The following is a 6,639-nucleotide window of genomic DNA, read 5'->3' as shown; positions in this document are numbered from 1 at the left end:
CGACACCTGAGTGCAGAGCCAGCAGAAAGGGGGCTTGGGTGTAGCCCTAGTCCTATACATATGGGCACCAGAGAACCTTGGCAAAGTACTTCAGTAGAGAGCACGATAATAAGCCTTGGACCTAAGGCATATGAACCGTGACATGACCCTAGGCATTTAGATGAGGGAGCTTTGATGCAAAGGGCGGGCTGTTGGCCTGGCCCTATGCCCCGTGGGTATTAATATGACCACGATGTAGAGGTTAAGGTGCCAAGGCCAGCAGGTGTAGGCAGTTAGCCCCAACCCTCGGCTGCATGGCCCATGTGGCCATAGTTTCTGCACTTAAGGGTTATTGGATGAATTAATGGTCCAACAAATTGCACCTTCAACCGATGAATTTTTCACCTCTACAATAGAAAACAGGTCAGATTTGTCACTCAGTTAGATTGTTAGTCCGATTTGTAGGATGGATAACAGAGAAGGAAAAGACAAAGCTTGTTGGAGCCATAACTTGGAGAGTTTTTGGCCTTTTGGAGCTCAAGAAGAGTCTATCTAGGGGTTTTTGAACATTTTGGATCCAATGGTGACCTCTATTTGTTGATTAGAGCACATATGAAGATACTTTTTGTAGTTTCAAGTCCATGGGTGTATGGATTAATCAATGTTTTGGAGTAGTTCTTGAAGGTGTTTGAGCATGGAGAAGGCCTTCTAGGGGTTTTCTTACCTTCATATGTTTACTGCAGCAACTATTACTTGTAGGGTTCAACTCATTTATTCTTTTCTCACTATGTCTTGTTGAAGAAAGATTTCTTTTGTATTTCGATGTGGAATTGAAACACTTGTATGCTCATTTTCAGATGGAGTACTAGGTCTTTGTAGGAGACACCTTTTATTGTTGATAGTTTCATGACTGACTATAGGTTGTCATGATGTTTATAGTGAGAGTTATTTGCAGAAGAATGTTCCCTTGAAGGGGAAACTAGCCACCTGTTTTATCAGCAAACTTTATGTACTCTTTTCCATTGAATATATGGAGCAGTCTAGCTATGTTGGTAGGCCCAGAGATGTAGCCTAGGAGGGGCGAAATTTGTCACCAAATTATTTGTTGTTGTTCTTATTGAATGCCTATATGAGTTAAATGATGAGACATTGCTTATGTTTTAAGTTTACATGAAAAACTAACTCATAGTCCTTGAAGAGACCTTGGAAAACCTATTTTGTAATAAGACCCATTTTTCCTTGCAAGGCATCAAGAGAACGATCACTTTTAGGAAGGAGAAGTTCCCGTCCAATTTTAGATAAGGTGTCAAAATATGCATTGTTTTCTTCCATAGTCGATTCATTTCTTTTACTTTCTACGAGAACAACAATCTCATTAGGCATATTTCATTTCAAAGACAAAAAAATTACATTGCATTACCATTCTTGTTCAATTTTTTTAATAAAAAAAATATACTTCTCCCACACCAAACCCCCCCCCACTTGATCACGTGGTGCAGTAAGAGCCACATCACCATCCAATTTTGCAGGTAGAAGAAGAAGAGGTGTTAGAGAAGGTAGAAGAAATGGATGGAGATGATGACAATGAAGAAGATCCTCTTGGATTTCCCATTCAAGTTACTAGTATCTATGTTCATATGAAGAACATCCATCCATCTTTCCTTCCCAACTTCCATGGTATGAGGTCATAGGATTCAGAAACCTTTTTCTTTGAATTTGAAATCCTTCGTATATATTATGGTTACTTACTAAACACCCAAAAATTGAGATTGTTTTCGGTTACATTAAAGGATAAAGCTCTTAAATGGTTCATGAGTTTAGGGACTAATTTAATAAGATCATGGAATGATATGTAAAATATATTTATAGTAAAATATAAAGATCATGATCTTAAAGAATTAATCTTTAGAATGACTCAAAAATAAGACGAGAGACTTGTTGATCTAATAGAGAGTTCTATATGTAATGTTAAGAGGGAAAAATTACATCATCTAGGATTTGACACACTAAAAACCCTCTTACTTAGAACAACTAGGAATGAGTGGATTGATCCCTTTGATCTCATGAGTAGAAGTGATGTATACCAATTATAATTTGAATAAATTTGTGAAACATGCAAGTGCATATCAAGAGGAAGGGAAAGAGTATGTAAAACAACATCAAGATCGGTAAGTCAAGTTGAATTTGGAAATTTGCTTGATAACTTTAAAACAAAAATTCTTAGCAATCTCAGAAAACAAGTAGAAATGTTAAGAATGCAAGATGAACAAAAAGAAGATGCTAATATTTTTGTTGTCCATGCAGAATTACATGCTATTAAATATTTCCCATCATTAACAAGGTTGGAGGAAGTTTACCAAGAGGACAATGGAGCAAGTCAATCACCAAAGTAGCTATGTTATGTAGCTCCAAGAAGACCATGGAAGCCTAGTCAACCTGATATGATGTAAGAACCTAATTCACAATTTCAAGCTTATGCACATCCATCTCAAAGTAATTGGAACACACTCTTTCCTTGGAAACCTTGGCCATCTCAACCCCAAAACCAATCTTGGCAACAAGGTTGGCAAGGAACTTATGGGAGAAATCCACAATATCCTCAATATTCTCCTCAATATCCTCCATACCAAATTCCATGTTATCCCTACCATCCATCTGCACCTGCACCACAACCCCAACCACATCCACCTCAAAGATCCACTCCCACTCAACTACCTGTACCACCATTTCCAAACCCACACAAGGAAGTAGCTCAACCCACTTACAATGCTAAGGTACAACACTTCCAAACATCTCCTCTTGATATAAATGGTATTCATCTTAGCTCAGGAAGTGTATTGCAAAAAAGAGATTCTCTTATTTTCATTGAAGGAAAACATTCAGAAAAAGAAGATTCAAATGAGAAGACCAAAGAATAATGCACTGCACTTGATGAGGAGTAGACATTAGAATCAGAGATTAAGAAAGTTAACTCATTTTTACCATCAAATCATCCATGTGTTCAAGAGAACAATTAGAAAAAAGAGGAAAATTTGAATATCATGATAAAAGAGGACACAAAAAGAGATCCAAATGTGCAAATGGATCAGAGGGGCATCACAACTATATTGAAATATGGTTCCGAATGATTATTAAGTTGCAACAACATACTCTTCTTCAACAATTCCTAATCCCATATCAATCAAAGCAGTTGTTCTCTCATATTTAGGTACATGTCAAAGCATATCTTTTGATCCTACACATGATTTTATCTGTCATCTTGATGTGCACATGACTCCATTGGATGTATTCCTATACTTGAAAGAAATTTTGTTTTTTCAAGTAGAGTAGGATAAAAAAAAAGAAATTAAAAAAATGAAAAAATAAGAAGAAAAATAAAATCCCAGGTGAAAACCTCCTTTGAGGTGCCTAATATTGGCTAATTGATTGAAAACTTCTATGAGGCGGTCAATGGGTTGGAAAAAGGAGAAAAAAAAAGAGAAAAATAAAATATCCTAGGTGAAAACCTCCTTTGAGGAACCTAAGTAGACCTACTAGTTGAAAACCTCATTGAGATAGCTAGTAGACCTAGGATAAGAGAAAAAAATGAAAAAAAAAATATTTTCTCCATGTATCTCTCTCTGATGAATGCATTTTATCTCCAACCTTTGCAAGCAACAAAAACAAGTAAACACCAAAGAAAAAATTGGTAAAAAATCTAGTCAAAGGAAGTCAAACTTGGGCTTTCTTCTCTGTTGCTTAGATGCTCCAACATGATGAAGGCCATGTCAATCCATCACCATCATCCATTTCCAACATCCACCAATAATTTCCAAGCCTTTCCCATTCATTTTCCTTGCTATCCCAAAATGCTACAGGAGGGTTCTATTTTGCTACAGGAGGCAAAAATACATAGGGCAGCTGTATCAAAACAGAGTTAATGTCTGTCCTGGGTGGCTCGGTGTAGTCCTCCTGTAATAACTGTGATTTTTCCTTTATCCCCACCTCTAACTTGGTTTTGCTGCTGTTTTCTGGCATTAATGTGCACTAATCCTGACCAGATAGGCTTTTAAATGGCCTTAACTGCTTTGCTGACTTTGATGAAGGTTTTTTAATTTTCACCTACTTTGATGTTGCTGAACTGATACTCTTTGCTGCTTCATCTTCCCTCTGATATTCTTTGGTGCTGATCCTGGAGTCTTTAATATCTTCTTAGTGGTTTAGACTGTCCCATCGATCTTTCATGGCAGTTGTTCGGCCTTCTGTTGCTTTAAAAAGTATGTTTGCCTCTTTCTGAATGCTTCGCGAAGAAAATCGGGTCATTCTGCGCCTTTCGGGCTTGCTGGGGGCCGCACGGTGAGGGGCTTTCCACTTTGGCCTATTTCCCATAGCCATGCGCGATTAGCGCTAGGCACTAATCGCGCATGAAAAACTGCCTCAGAATCTGATTCCGGGCTTCCTAGGCTGCGATTTTCGCCTTTCGCACTTTTTGACGATGACGTCAGCAGTGGGTCCCAGTACGATGGTGACGTGGCAGGATGATGTCAGCAGTATGGCCGGGTGACGTGGCGGTACGGTGAAGGAGGTGACTTGGCGGTACAGAGGCAGCTATGTGGCAAGGACACGGTGGCAGGAGGCCGGCATGGGATGGTGATGCGACAGGGTGACGTGGTGCTGACGCAGGAGGGGGGAAAGGCGGTTTATGGTTTCGGGCGCACTGCCTATCCACGTAGGTGGTTTCGGCAGAGGGGGCTTCGCCATAGCCTGGAGGGTGACGCGTGGCGGGAGTACAACGGCAAAACCGCCGATCTCCCCGGCGTTAACCCTCGGCGGCTTCACTGGGGAAAGGACCCGCCCACCATTGATCTGCGGCGCGCCAGATCTAACGGCTAGTGGGGTGGACAAGGCGGCAGAAGGATAAGGGACGGGACCCGTGGCGCGTTTGATAAATTTATTGTATGGCAGGGGGGGGGGTTTACTATATATTGAAAACCGTGTGTCCATTGGCCGAGATGTTTCATGTGGATATGCATATGGATCATGGTAACATGCTCAAGCAATTTCAACAAATTCTAGTGCACACTTTTCATGAAATTGACATCCATCACCTACAACTATTTATATTTTTTCTCAATATTCGTGCATCCATTGGACTATTTTTTATGGGGAGGTGCATAAGGATGATGGAAACATGCTCAATTTTTTTTAGGTCAATCATGTATACCATTTGAGAGATATGGATGAAACAATTCTGCTACAAGATACTATCCTCGGGTCCAACCGAAGGAGCTCAAAATGCTACAAGAGGCAGATCCGATTAGAGGAAGGGGTCAAAAGGTCATGTATTATTTAGGAAAGGTTGAGAAAGGTACCCAAATACCACTTTTATCACCCATCCACTCCATCTAGCCAAAATTCATCTTTAAATTCCACTTGCCATACATAAAAAAACACAAAATAAAGCTTCGCTTTCAATTTTTTCCACCACCTACACCACCTTCTGAAGATTTTAGTTTTTTCCTTGTACCTTTTTTGCTTTCCCTCAGCTCCACATGCAATATAAAGTATCAAAGAAGAATTAAGTGACTGCTACAAGAGGGAAATTCCTGCTGTAACAACCTCTACAATCACATCAAAATCCTAGAATCATTTTTTTCCACCCATAGAGTCAAAGATCTAGCCACCTTAGGCATCATGAAGCCATTTCTGAAGTGAGAAGCGGCACACCAACCGATAATCCATCCACTCCAACAACATCATATCGAAAACTGGAGAGATACCTGCAAGCAAGAAAGGTTCCATCAATCAAGTACATCATGTGAAAACCTGTGCACAAGAAAAACAATGAAATTAACACCTCCAGAGAATCATGGATTGATCATAAACTGAACAATAACATGAATGCCTCTTCATCAACCATCGGGTAGGTACATGTATGCAATATTATTCACCTCCTCTCTTGAGCATGTTATGGCTATAAAGTTGTTGTCAATGCATGAGAGATTATGTTTTATAAGCTAAGGATGGGTCAATAGTGTCGACCACCCTCAACAAGTTGAGTGCAGCTAACTCCCTCACTCATGAAACGTGGATGTTGGGTGATTTAATTGTGAGTTAAATCACTCTCATTAAATTGTCAACCCGGGGTTCATGAACTAACGAGGTATACATGTAATTTATGTACTAGGTGATTATTTCTCATGATAGATTAATCTAATGCAAGAAACTTGAAACTAATTACAAAGAAAATAATGAAAGCAAATTAAAATCAATTGCACACGTTCTCTCTCAATCACTTTCTCTCTCAAATACTAGCTCTACGAAAACCAACAATTCTAATCTAAGCTATATCATGATATTTTTTTTTAATATAATAGCCTATGAGATTACTAACGTGAGATTACTAGTGCACCAATCCAATCCAAACATAAGGAAATTAAATCAATCTTAACAAAAACAACATTAATGAAATCCAATCCAATCCAAATATAAGGAAATTAAATCAATCTTAACAAAACAACATAAAACATATAATCAAAATATCATAAAAGAAACTAAACTAAACTTTCATAAATGAAATAACATAAATATTTACAACAAAGGAAAGAGGTGCACAAGTTGCGGTTGATGGGAACCCTCCACTCCTCAGTAAGCACACCTAACGATTATCAAAGCTTGGAG

The sequence above is a fragment of the Pinus tabuliformis genome, chromosome 2_2 (genome assembly GCF_031772625.1).
Source record: "Pinus tabuliformis cultivar Carrire ecotype Pingquan chromosome 2_2, CPIR1, whole genome shotgun sequence".
Lineage (NCBI taxonomy): Eukaryota > Viridiplantae > Streptophyta > Pinopsida > Pinales > Pinaceae > Pinus > Pinus tabuliformis.
This window is presented reverse-complemented; position numbering follows the sequence as displayed.